Raw genomic sequence first — 14,605 nt, 5'->3', positions numbered from 1 at the left:
TTTGGCCATTCTGGCCCTTTTTTGGTTTTATATAAATCTTAGGATTTTTTTTTCCTATTTCTGTGAAGAATGTAATTAGTATTTTTATAGGGATTGCACTGAATCTATAGATTGCTTTGAGTAGTATGAGCATTTTTACAATATTGATTCTCCAAATCCATGAACATGGAATATCTTTTCATGTTTTGTATCTTCTTCAATTTCTTTTATCAATGTTTTATAGTATTTTTATTGAAATATTTCACTTTTTAAAAGTTTATTTCTACGTATTTTATTTTATTTCTAGCTATCGTAAATGGAATTACTTTCATGTTTTCTTTTCCAGTTGTTTATGGCAGACTCCTAACATGAGTTAAGAGTCAAGTTCAAGAAAGTCAGCTCAAACAGGTCTTATCTAGCAAACTAATTTTTGACAATTAAACACCAGAAACTCAAGCTAGAAGACTGAAGAATAAACAATTTTGAGAATGGAATGGGTTTAGAGAATTAAGACAACCAATTACATCACAAGAAGACAGACTCTGGGCCAAAAAATGCAGAGCAAATATTTGTAATGAATTTAGCTAAGTCCCTGGCATAAAAATGCTTGATCATGACTAAATTATTCACTTGTTCTGTCATATGCCGATTCACTCAGTCCGTATAGTTATGCATCAGACATTTATTGAGCACTTACTATAAGTCAGAAACTCTACTAGTTACTGAAAATTAAAACAATAAATAAGATATATAAAAATATCAAACAGTAACCTGACACCATTTAGTAAACTGTCACAACCTAAACTTCTAAATGCTAGGTAAAATTAGAAATTAGATGCTGCAAGAGTCTGGTGGGTGTGCACCTGAGTGAGCCTTTGGTTGCCAAAGGAGCTTTCTAGAGGAGATAATAATTGCCTGAATCCTGAGCACAAAGTCTCAGAATCCTGAGAACAAAGTCAAGCAGGCAAGAGATTTTTGTGAGAACAGGGGAGGCATGTTTTTCTAGGCAGAGGGATCCTCATACTCAAAGGCCTATGGGCAATGGCAAATGTGTGAATTTCTAGTGATGCAAATGAATTAGTATGTCTGGGTAGAGACACCAAGTTGGGAAGGAAAGGAAGCTGGGATCAGGTCCTGAAGAGCATTATAAATCCTGTTAAGATGTCTTGCCTTGACCCTCAAAGTGGGAAGCCTCTTCAAGCGAAGAAGTAATTTGATGAGATGTGCTCTTTAGAAAGAACAGAAAAAAAAATGGTATTTAATATTCCAATAGAGGGTTTTCATTAAACTTTTGTTAGTTACTTTTTGCTGAGGGCTAGTATTGGTCTCAACTCACCAGAAAGGATACCTGTATAATATATGTATGAAGTTGTAGCTGAAGAAGTAAAAGCAAGGAAATTGTAATAGACGCTCTTTCTCTCTTTACCCTATACTTAAGCCTGCCTTGAAATACGGTTCTAACAGAATGTGTCCAAACTGCACTCCTTGCACACAAATATTTTCATTTCCACAAAAGTGATAACTCTTTTCTTCCTTCTCTTTATAGATCAATGTTCAATGAAGCTTGGATTTGTCATGGGTCTCTGGTGACAAACATTGGTTATATTGGTGAGTTACGTGGTTCTTCACTTCTCATTTGTCACCTTTTGTCATGAGCCAAGTTATGATGAAAGCTTGATTTGTTTAATTTCCTCTATTCTTGGGTCATTTTTATTCATAATTCTCAAATCTGTCCCAAAGTCTTCAGAGTTCTGCCCACACCTGTACCTAGTATATTACTCTGGATATATAGTTATAAGATACACCTTTAGAGGTATACTTCCCTTGGGCCACAGTTGCATTGTGGAAGAGTTGTGTATAAACCATATATAAAATTTATTAAAAACCATACATAAAGTATATATAACATTTAAATCCCCTAGAAAGCTTTTGTGTTTGAAGGGATCCTGTTACAAAGTGACAAATATGTCTGAAAAAAATAATCACTTTTTTGTCTTGTTCAAAAAGTTATTCACATTGCAAATATACCTGATGTTCAATCATGAAGTTTTGCTTCTGTAACTTCTCTGGTTTGATATGTTATTGAAATGTTGCTGACAAGATGAAAAATTTACCCCAGATTGGAAAATAAATCAAAGGGCAAACATTAAAACAAGGTATTTTAAAACTTTCTGAAAAGATTTCTGACCTTCACATAAGCTGCATTCTAATGGAAGAATGGAATATATTTCCAGACATGTTATCTATTCTAGTCTCTTCTTCAGAGCATGTTTTGTTGTTTTTGTATGGGATATTGTTCTTTTTTGTGTGAGGGAAGGTTGATTTGGAGTTTTGTTTATTGGGAGGCACAATACCTAGAGTAGTTGTGTGATAAGAAGCTTGTTTTTTGTTTCTATAAAAAAAAGAAGAGTTGATTCTGGAGACTGAGTTGTTTCTTGTTTGTAGCACAACATATTTCTGGATGCATAAATGCAGATTGGAAATAATAAATGTACTCAGAAGGCACAGTTAACATAACACATTTTTTTTCATACCCACACATTTTGCCTTGTACCACTAGCAATAATTTGGGGAAAACAGAAACAAGTCCAAAAAATATAATTCACTTTACAGTAATTGGTTTCTTATTTATAGTTTTCCCCATACTAACACCTTTGTCAATATTTTACTACCTCTTTATACACTCTTGGACGGGCAATTTTGGATTTTTCTGAGGCAGCCATGATTTTCTATTCTATTGTTCCCACTGTTACATTTACAGTAACAAACCTTGTGATTTTGGTTGAGAACATAAAGTCTGTATATGTCCTCCAGCAACCTCTCCACATATTACTCCATCCCTTCCCACATTCCTATCAGCACATATCGTGAATTCTTTACTATTTTTATTTTTGGTTCTAAGCCAATTCCATTTCTATTTATCCCATCCAAGTACAATGTAATCACTTTTGGATTGTTGGCACATTGTTGAAAATATTGGCATACTCAAATTCTTTCCATTTTTTAACAGCGTGAAAAACAAAATCAGAATTTCAGTTACCTTTGAAAAACATATTGTGCACATCTTAAAATCCCAAAATGCCACCTGAAGTAAGTTGCAAGGAATATTTTAGTTGCATTCCTCAGCACACCTGCAGGAAATGATTTATACCCTTACCACATTGTTTAATCTGGTTCAATTGCAAACATTAATATAGAATAGCACAGCAAATACATGGTCAGTAAAATTATGTACGTAACAGGGAAATAATATTTTATTTCCTCATTTGAAATCAGTTTTTACTTTTTGGTAAGTGAGATAGAATGATTTGTCTGTAATCTGAACAAAAATATTTCTGCCAATACTCTATTAAAAATAGAAAGAAAATAGTGTTCTCATCACACAAGTGATTACCCTTTTAGCTGATGTGTTTTGCTCTTTTATTCCTCAGCTTTTTGAGGGGTCTAGTAAATGCCAGTTTTCCAAAGTGAGACACTTAAAATCTAAAAGAAGTAATGTAAGAAGCACAGTCAATGAATGTTTCATTTTACATTGAGGGTAAAGTTTCTAATTCTGGATTTAAAAAAAAAATACATTTTTTCATCTGGTATTCACCTTTAATGTTAAATATTCTAATAGCCACTTCATAATTCATATCTGGTTAATTTTTAAAATTTCTGCATTGATGTGACATGAATGCTATCAAAATTAAATAATTTTATATTATCCTTTAGTGGTATCAGTATCACAGTCTACATTTTTCTTAATTCAGGAATTGAGCTACTAGTATCTGTATTACAATGTATAATAATATCAGAAGTACAAATCTCTCCTTAGTGCTAAACCTGATTCTTTGTCAGTTTAACCAATTTAAACCAGAAATCTGGTTTTCTGGTTCAGTTCTGGAAATTATAGTGTTCTAGTTACTACCTTTGCCCATCAGGGTAGGAAAATTGGGTTATTCATTTGATGGTGGAGCCTCCAAAGATGAACATTAAGGCAGTTGTGGGCTGACAAGTATTCTACTTCCTTAACTTTAAACAATGTCAATTATGAAACAGATCATTAATTCAATAATGCTGGGGCAGTAATCATTGGCAGGTAAGAGGGTGAAATAAATGTGAAAATTAGCTAAACAAACTCCTGCTCTACAACATTAATTTACCCATATACCCACCATTTATTTTAAGTGTCGTGATCAAAATTTGAATCTAATCCTTCTTAACACTTAGAATTCTTCGGAATTCCTTCTGGCCATCTGCAGCTATGCATTGCATCAGGGAGTGAGCCTCATTTACATCTCTTGTCTTCTTTAACACCTTTTCAATTGACAGTGCAATTTCAAGGCAAATGGAGGAAGAACACAATTTGATCTAGATTAGCTGAAACTAATATGGTGAAACTCATGGCTCTTTTTTGTTATTCCCTTAATTAAACTAGTTATCTCTAGAGATTAAAAAATTTCTGTTGAAAGTCAGCCTAACCTTCTACCAGATATCATAGGCACCTAAGTTGTAGTTTTCGAAACATCGCTTGTCCACATCCTTTATTAGACTTGAAAATTCTATGAACCACTCGAAGGTACTTGGTACATTCCAATGCCTTTAATTGCACTGCTTGGAATGTGCCAGTTGTCCTCTGCAGGCATTAACTTTTGCTATAGTGTGACATCACAATACAGTCTTGCTGAGGCCATTTTGAACAATTATTATAAATCTAGTAAAATTTAACCACATATGGTGCTACCAATGCAAATATATCAATTCAGCTGTTAGTCTGAACAGATCTACCTTCTGTGCATTGCCAAATTCATACACATGTAGACAATAACAACTCTGTCACAAATTATTCTTCTTCCTAGGAGCTAAAGAGTTCTTTCTGACATCCCTTGTAATACACATTCTGATTTCAGAATAATTCAAATGTGAAAAGGTGTTTCTCTTAGAATTAAGGAAATAGAACAGCTAACATTTCAAAGGACCAGTATCTCCTGTATAAACATAAAAATGGACCTAAGCTATCAACATTCACTCTAGTACCTTCAGAGATATCACCTAAGTCTCTTCCTCTCTTTTGTTCTCATCCTCATCCTCTTTATTTTCCTTTATCCCTCTCACTTTCCTGAATGTATGCCTCACTTCTTGTTTATCTTTCTGAAAGAAAATAGAATTGTTACTGTTTGTGTGATAATACTCATTACAAGGTATAATGTGATTGCTTAGGATGGTAGTATCTCTTTACTGTGAGTCTATCACTGGGATGACCATACATTTAGCCCAGGACAGTCCATATATGGCTCTTGTTTCCATGTAATTATCAGCAGGGCTCTGTTCAGCTCTAAAAGTATCTTGATTTGGTTGATAAATTACATGAATGGGTAAGAGTCACAAACCAAATCATAAAATGCTTCCAGCTGAGCAAGTGACTATGAAGTCCTTGCATCCATCAACACAAGCAGCTGAAGACTGTGAAAGTATCATTTTCCTCATGTTGGAAAATGAGGAAACAAACTGAGTATAAGTTACCCAAGGAAACTGAAGAAGTGGTTAGGGGACCTCAGTTGAAAGGTGACGAGGACTCTTGCAGACAGACCTACTGGCAAGAAATCAGGTAAATAGAAGCAGTAAGGACGCAGGCCTTAAACGGAGAAGGCAGAAGGCCAGGCAGGGAGTCCTCGGTTGTGCACCAGCCCTGTGGGGCTCAAGTTTAACTCTAGTAGGGTCAGAAATCTGTTTTTAATGAATATCACAGTGACTTGGGTGCCTCTATTTTTCTCATTCTCTTCCTTTGGTGTTTTTCTCAGTGCTTGGCAACATTATTTTGAGAGTTCAGAGGCTCTCCACTATGCAACAAAGGCCTTTCTCTACCCTAAGGCTAGACTTTAAAAGCAGAACATCATAGTCCTGGGAACTGGTTCACCTTGGGAGCATTAGAAATCCCAACCCAAGGGGAAGGCAAGACTTTCCAGGATAGAGTCCTTCTATCTAGATACTTTAAAACTGTGGCAGGTTCTGTGCGTTGTCTAACAATAAGAATGTTCCCTTACTGTCTTGCCCTCTGCATTTGCTTCCTCTTTCCCCAATTTTCCTTCCACATTTTTCCCCCATTGTGTCTTCCAGTACTGCCCAGCCTCCTTCAGGCCCTCTCTCATCAATAATTGTACTGCATTTTAGATAGAAGTTGATCACCCCTCTCTTTGCCTCTTAATTTTAAAGATAAGCAAACTGAATATTTTAAATTGTCTCTAAATGGAATCAGAAGAAATACTATGTTGATTTTCAACCAATTTTTTTTTTTTTTTTACCCTTAATTCATATGTCACTAGCTCTTTAGGTATAAATAGCCCTTATTCCAGTGCATAGGCTTTTAATGATCTTCTTTTTTTTCTCTCTCTCATAATTTGGTTATGCCTTCTAAACATGAGATTTTAAAACCAAGCTCCATACAGAGAAGGAGGCCACAGATTGATTACCAGGGGTGTGCGGCATTTTGTGGAGAGGATTGCGTTCAGGCAGCAGGGAGTTTTAGAAGCCATTCAATGCTCTGTTCAACCAGTATTTACAGAGTTGGAGATGCTGCTGGCTCCTGGTGGTTCAATTTTGAAAAAGATGATGAGATAGAACTCAAGGATGAAGCAAAAGTCAACAAACAGCACTGGTATAGAAGATGGAGAAATCTGGCTTCAAAGCCTGATTTTGCTGTTTACATAGTATAATCTTGCAGGGGTTCTCACCGTCAAGAGATACCATCTCACACCAGTTAGAATGGCCATTATTAAAATATTAAAAAAAAAAAAACAGATGCTGGCAACATTGTGGAGCAAAGAGAACACTTATATACTACTGCTGGGAATGTAAATTAGTTCAGTCATTGTGGAAAGTAGTGTGGTTATTGGTCAAAGAACTTAAAATTGAATTACTGGGGGGCGCGCCCAAGATGGCCAAATAGGAACAGCTCCAGCCTCCAGCGTGAGCGACATAGAAGACGGGTGATTTCTGCATTTTCAACTGAGGTACTGGGTTCATCTCACTGGGGCGTGTCGGATAGTTGGCGCTGGTGTGCGGGTGCAGCCCCGACCAACTTGAGCTAAAACAGGATAAGGCATCACCTCACCTGGGAAGTGCAAGGGGGAAGGGAATTCCTTTTCCTAGCCAATGGAAATTGAGACACACAACACCTGGAAAATTGGGTAACTCCCACACTAATACTGCACTTTACCAAGGGTCTTAGCAAATGGCACACCAGGAGATTTTATCCCACACCTGGCCCAGAGGGTCCCGTGCCCAGAGAGCCTCCCTCATTGCTAGCACAGCAGTCTGAGATCTAACTGCAAAGCAGCAGCCAGGCTGGGGGAGGAGCGCCTGACATTGCTGAGGCTTAAGAAGGTAAACAAAGCCGCTGGAAAGCTCCAAATGGGTGGAGATTGCAGCTCAAGGAGGCCGGCCTGCCTCTGTAGACTCCTCCTCTGGGGACAGGGCACAGCTAAACAAAAAGCAGCAGAAACCTTGGCACAGGTAAATGCCCCTGTCTGACAGCTTTGAAGAGAGAAGTGGATCACCCAGCATGGAGGTTGAGATCTGAGAACACACAGACTGCCTGCTCAAGTGGGTCCCTGACCCCTGAGTATCTTGACTGGGAGACATTCCCCACTAGGTGCAGACAGACACATCACACCTCACACCTCACACCTCACACAGTGGGGTACACCCCTGAGATGAAGGTTTCAGAGCAACAATCAGACAGCAACACTCGCTATTCAGCAATACTCTATCTTTTGCAGCCTCTGCTGCTGATACCCAGGCAAACAGGGTCTTGAGTGGACCTCAAGCACACTCCAACAGACCTACAGCTGAGGGTCCTGACTGTTAGAAGGAAAACTAACAAACAGAAAGGACACCCACACCAAAGCCCCATGAGTACATCACCATCATCAAAGACCAGAGGCAGATAAAACCACAAAGATGGGGAAAAAGTAGTGCAGAAAAGCTGGAAATTCAAAAAATCAGAGCACATCTCCTCCTCCAGAGGAAGAGGAATGAAGCCCATCATGAGCAATGGAACAAAGCTGGATGGAGAACAACTTTAACAAGTTGAGAGAAGAAGACTTCAGTGGATCAAACGTCTCAGAGCTAAAGGAGGAACTACGTAACCAGCGCAAAAAAAACTAAAAACCTTGAAAAAAGAATGGATGAATGGATAACTAGAATAATCAATGCAGAGAAGACCTTAAAAGAACTGACAGAGATGAAAACCATACCACAAGAGCTATGTGACAAATGCACAAGCTTCAGTAACCGACTTGATCAACTGGAGGAAAGAATATCAGCGATTGAAGATCAAATGAATGAAATGAAGCGAGAAGGGAAGTGTAGAGAAAAAAGAGTAAAAAGAAATGAACAAAGCCTCCAAAAAATATAGGATTATGTGATAAGACCAAATCTATGTCTGATGGGTGTGCCTGAAAGTGACGGGGACAGTGGAACCAAGTTGAAAAACACTCTGTAGGATATCATCCAGGAGAACTTCCCCAACCTAGTAAGGCGGGCCAACATTTAAATTCAGGAAATACAGAGAACGCCACAAGATACTCCTCGAGAAGAGCAACTCCAAGACACATAATTGTCAGAATCACCAAAGGTGAAATGAAGGAAAAACTGTTAAGGGCAGCCAGAGAGAAAGGTCAGGTTACACACAAAGGGAAGTCCATCAGACTAATAGCAGATCTCTCCACAGAAACTCTCCAAGCCAGAAGACAGTGGGGGCCAATATTCAACATTCTTAAAGAAAAGAATTTTCAACCGAGAATTTCATATCCAGCCAAACTAAGTTTCATAAGTGAAAGAGAAATAAAATCCTTTACAGACAAGCAAATGCTGAGAGATTTTGTCACCACCAGGCCTGCTCTACAAGAGTTCCCGAAGCAAGCACAAAACATGGAAAGGAACAACAGGTACCAGTCATTGCAAAAACATGTCAAAATGTAAAGTCCATCAATGCTAGGAAGAACTGCATCAACTAATGAGCAAAATAACCATCTAATATCATAATGACAGGATCAAGTTCACACATAACAATATTAACCTTAAATATAAATGGACTAAATGGTCCAATTAAAAGACACAGACTGGCAAATTGGATAAAGAGTCAAGACCCATCAGTTTGCTGTATTCAGCAGACCCATCTCACATGCAGAGAAACACATAGGCTCAAAAAAAAAGGGATGGAGGAAGATCTACCAAGCAAATGGAAAACAAAAAGCAGGGGTTGCAATCCTAGTCACTGATAAAACAGACTTTAAACCAACAAAGATCAAAACAGACAAAGAAGGGCATTACATAATGGTAAAGGGATCAATTCATCAGGAAGAGCTAACTATCCTAAATATATATACACCCAATACAGGAGCACCCAGATTCATAAAGCAAATCCTTAGAGACTTATAAAGAGACTTACATTCCCATACAATAATAATGGGAGACTTTAACACCCCACTGTCAACATTAGACAGATCAACAAGACAGAAAGTTAACAAGGATATTGAGGAATTAAACTCAACTCTGCACCAAGTGGACCTAATAGACATCTACAAAACTCTCCACCCCAAATCAACAGAATATACATTCTTCTCAGCATCACATCGCACTTATTCCAAAATTGACCACATAGTTGGAAGTTAATCACTCCTCAGCAAATGGAAAAGAACAGACCACAGTGCAATCAAACTAGAACTCAGGATTCAGAAACTCACTCAAAACCGCTCAACTACATGGAAACTGAACAACCTGCTCCTGAATGACTACTGGGTACATAACAAAATGAAGGCAGAAATAAAGATGTTCTTTGAAACCAATGAGAACAAAGATACAACATACCAGAATCTCTGGGACTTATTTAAAACAGTGTGTAGAGGGAAATTTATAGCACTAAATGCCCACAAGAGAAAACAGGAAAGATCTAAAATTGACACCCTAACATCACAATTAAAAGAACTAGAGAAGCAAGAGCAAACACATTCAAAAGCTAGCAGAAGGCAAGTAATAACTAAGATCAGAGCAGAACTGAAGGAGATAGAGATACAAAAAAACCCTCCAAAAAATCAGTGAATCCAGGAGCTGGTTTTTTGAAAAGATCAACAAAATTGACAGACTGCTAGCAAGACTAATAAAGAAGAAAAGAGGGAAGAATCAAATAGATGAAATAAAAAAATGATAAAGGGGATATCACCACCAACCCCACAGAAATACAAACTACCATCAGAGAATACTATAAACACCTCTACGGAAGTCAACTAGAAAACCTAGAAGAAATGGATAATTTCCTGGACACTTACACTCTCCCAAGACTAAACCAGGAAGAAGTTGAATCCCTGAATAGACCAATAGCAGGCTCTGAAATTGAGGCAATAATTAATAGCCTACCAACCAAAACAAGTCCAAGACCAGATGGATTCACAGCTGAATTCTACCAGAGGCACAAGGAGGAGTTGGTACCATTCCTTCCGAAGCTATTCCAATCAATAGAAAAAGAGGGAATCCTCCCTAACTCATTTTACGAGGCCAACATCATCTTGATACCAAAGCCTGACAGAGATACAACAAAAAAGAGAATTTTAGACCAATATCCCTGATGAACATCGATGCAAAAATCCTCAATAAAATACTGGCAAAACGAATCCAGCAGCACATCACAAAGCTCATCAACTATGATCAAGTGGGCTTCATCCCTGGGATGCAAGGTTGGTTCAACATACACAAATCAATAAATGCAATCCATCATATAAATAGAACCAATGACAAAACCACATGATTATCTCAGTGAATGCAGAAAAGGCCTTTGAAAAAATTCAACAGCCCTTCATGCTAAAAACTCTCAATAAACTAGGTATTGATGGGACGTAGCTCAAAATAATAAGAGCTGTTTACGACAAACCCACAACCAATATCATACTGAATGGGCAAAAAACTGGAAGCATTCCCTTTGAAAACTGGCACAAGACAGGGAAGCCCTCTCTCACCAGTCCTATTCAACATAGTGTTGAAGTTCTAGCCAGGGCAATCAGGCAAGAGAAAGAAATAAAGCATATTCAAGCAGGAAGAGAGGAAGTCAAATTGTCTCTGTTTGCAGATGATGTGATTGTATATTTAGAAAACCCCATCATCTCAGCCCAAAATCTCCTTAAGCTGATAAGCAACTTCAGCAAAGTCTCAGGATACAAAATCAATGTGCAAAAATCACAAGCATTCTTATATATCAGTAACAGACAAACAGAGAGCCAAATCATGAATGAGTTCCCATTCACAATAGCTTCAAAGAGAATAAAATACCTAGGAATCCAACTTACAAGGGATGTAAAGGACCTCTTCAAGGAGAACTACAAACCACTGCTCAGTGAAATAAAAGAGGACACAAACAAATGGAAGAACATACCATGCTCATGGATAGGAAGAATCAATATCGTGAAAATGGCCATACTGCCTAAGGTAATTTATAGATTCAATGCCATCTCCATTAAACTACCAATGACTCTCTTCACAGAATTGGAAAAAACTGCTTTAAAGTTCATATGGAACCAAAAAAGACCCCGCATTGCCAAGACAATCCTAAGCCAAAAGAACAAAGCTGGAAGCATCATGCTACCTGACTTCAAACTATACTACAAGGCTACAGTAGCGAAAACAGCATGGTACTGGTACCAAAACAGAGATATAGACCAATGGAATAGAACAGAGCCCTCAGAAATAATAACACACATCTACAGCCATCTGATCTTTGACAAACCTGACACAAACAAGAAATGGGGAAAGGATTCCCTATTTAATGAATGGTGCTGGGAAAATTGGCTAGCCATAAGTGGAAAGCTGAAACTGGATCCTTTCCTTACTCCTTATACAAAAATTAATTCAAGATGGATTAGAGACTTAAATGTTAGACCTAACACCATAAAAACCCTAGAAGAAAACCTAGGTAATACCATTCAGGACATAGGTATGGGCAAGGACTTCATGTCTAAATCACCAAAAGCAACAGCAACAAAAGCCAAAATTGATGAATGGGATCTAATTAAACTAAAAAGCTTCTGCACAGCAAAAGAAACTACCATCAGAGTGAACAGGCAACCTACAGAATGGGAGAACATTTTTGCAATCTACTCATCTGACAAAGGGCTAATATCCAGAACCTATAAAGAACTCAATCAAATTTACAAGAAAAACACAAACAACCCCATCAAAAAGTGGGCAAAGCATATGAACAGACACTTCTCAAAATAAGACATTCATACAGCCAACAGACACATGAAAAAATGCTCATCATCACTTGTCATCAGAGAAATGCAAATCAAAACCACAATGAGATACCATCTCATACCAGTTAGAATAGCAGTCATTAAAAAATCAGGAAACAACAGGTGCTGGAGAGGATGTGGAGAAATAAGAACACTTTTACACTGTTGGTGGGACTGTAAACTAGTTCAATCATTGTGGAAAACAGTGTAGTGATTCCTCAGGGATCTAGAACTAGAAATACCATTTGACTCAGCCATCACACTACTGGGGATATACCCAAAGGATTATAAGTCATTCTGCTCTGAAGATACATGCACACGTATGTTTGTTGCGGCACTATTCACAATAGCAAAGACTTGGAATCAACCCAAATGTCCATCAGTGACAGACTGGATTAAGAAAATGTGGCACATATACACCATGGAATACTATGCAGCCATAAAAAAAGATGAGTTTGTGTCCTTTGTAGGGACATGGATGCAACTGGAAACCATCATTCTCAGCAAACTATCACAAGAACAGAAAACCAAATACCGCATGTTCTCACTCATAGGTGGGAATTGAACAATGAGATCACTTGGACACAGGAAGGGGATCATCACACACTGGGTCCTATTGTGGGGAGGGTGTGGGGGGAGGGATAGCATTAGGAGATATACCTAATGTGAATGATGAGTTAATGGGTGCAGCACACCAACATGGCACATGTATACATATGTAACAAACCTGCACGTTGTGCACATGTACCCTAGAACTTAAAGTATAACAAGAAAAAAAAACTGAATTACCATTCAACTCAGCGATCGCATTCTTGGTATACACACAAAAGAATTTAAATCATTCTACCATAAAGACATGCATGCGTTTGTGCATCACAGCACTATTCACAATAGCAAAGACATGAAATTAACCTAAATGCCCATCAATGGTAGACTGGATAAAGAAAATGTGGTACATATACATCATGGAATACTATGCAGCCATAAAAATGAATGAGATGATGTCCTTTGTAGCAACATGGATGGAGCTGGAAGCCATTATCCTAAGCAAACTAACACATACAGTAAACTAAATACCGTATGTTCTCTCATATAAAATAAGAGCTAAACATTGAGTATACATGGACACAAAGAAAAGAACAACAGACACCAACACCTATTTAAGTTGGAGGGTCAGAGGAGGGAAAGGGAAGGATCAAAAACTGCCTACAGGTACCATGCTGATTACCTCAGTGATGAAATAATCTGTGTACACAAAACCCCCATGACACAAAATTTACCTGTGTAACAAACTTGCATACCCCTGGATGTAAAATAAAAGGGAAAAACAAAAAGAAATATAATGACACTTTGAGAGAGTTGTTTGTAGTTTGGCATGCCTGAAGTACACAGTAGGGGTGGGGTCGCAGGAGATGATGCTGCAAAGTTAGTCAGGGCCCAGATTATAAAGTTACTGAAAGTTCCCACTTCATACCTGCTAGTAGTAGACAATAGGTCAGGCAAAGGAAGTTTGGCCAGGTCAGAGATACTAGGGGAAAAATGTTTTCTTGGATTTATCATATTGAATTTACTTGGATTGTATTGAATCTATAGATCAATTTAAGATGAGTTGGTATCTTAAGAAATTGAACATGGTATATCTCTCCATTTATTCAGATCTATTTTAGTTTCTCTCAATAACACTTTATAGCTTTCAGTGTAAAGTTTCTCTACATCTTTGTTAAATTTATTCCAAAATATTTTATGTTTTATAACATGTAAATGAAACTTTTTACATATTTACTGCTATAAATGTTTAGTGATTTTTGCATGTTAACATTGTACCCTACTATTTTACTAAATTTACTTATTAGGTCTAATATATGTATTGCAGTTTCCTATGGATTTTCTATGTAAATGATTATATTAGCTACAGATAGAAAAAGTTTTACTCCATCCACTTTATTAACTTTCCAATATTTTTATTTGTTGAATCTTTTCCTCATTTCCAATCTAGGAAACACAACCTAGAAAGAGTATTCAGTATTTTCAACCTAGGAAAAGTATTCAGTATTTCACCATTAAGTATAATAATTGCTACAGGCTTTCTGGTGGAGTCCTTTATTAGTTTATAGAAATGTTCACCTATTTTTAGTTTTCTGGGACTTTTTTTTTTTTAACATGAATGGATTTTGAATTTTGTAAATTTCTTTTTCTGCATCTATTGAAATGATTATCTGATTTTTCTTCTATATTAATACAGCAAATAGCATTAATTAAGTTTACCATGGTGGGATTAAAACTTACATAATTATGGTATATTATTCCTTTTTTCTATTATTGATTCAATTTGCTCATCTGTTTAGGTATTTTTGCATGTACGT

This window comes from Piliocolobus tephrosceles, chromosome 13, assembly GCF_002776525.5.
Source record: "Piliocolobus tephrosceles isolate RC106 chromosome 13, ASM277652v3, whole genome shotgun sequence".
In the NCBI taxonomy this organism is placed as follows: domain Eukaryota; kingdom Metazoa; phylum Chordata; class Mammalia; order Primates; family Cercopithecidae; genus Piliocolobus; species Piliocolobus tephrosceles.
Note: the sequence above shows the minus strand (reverse complement) of the source record.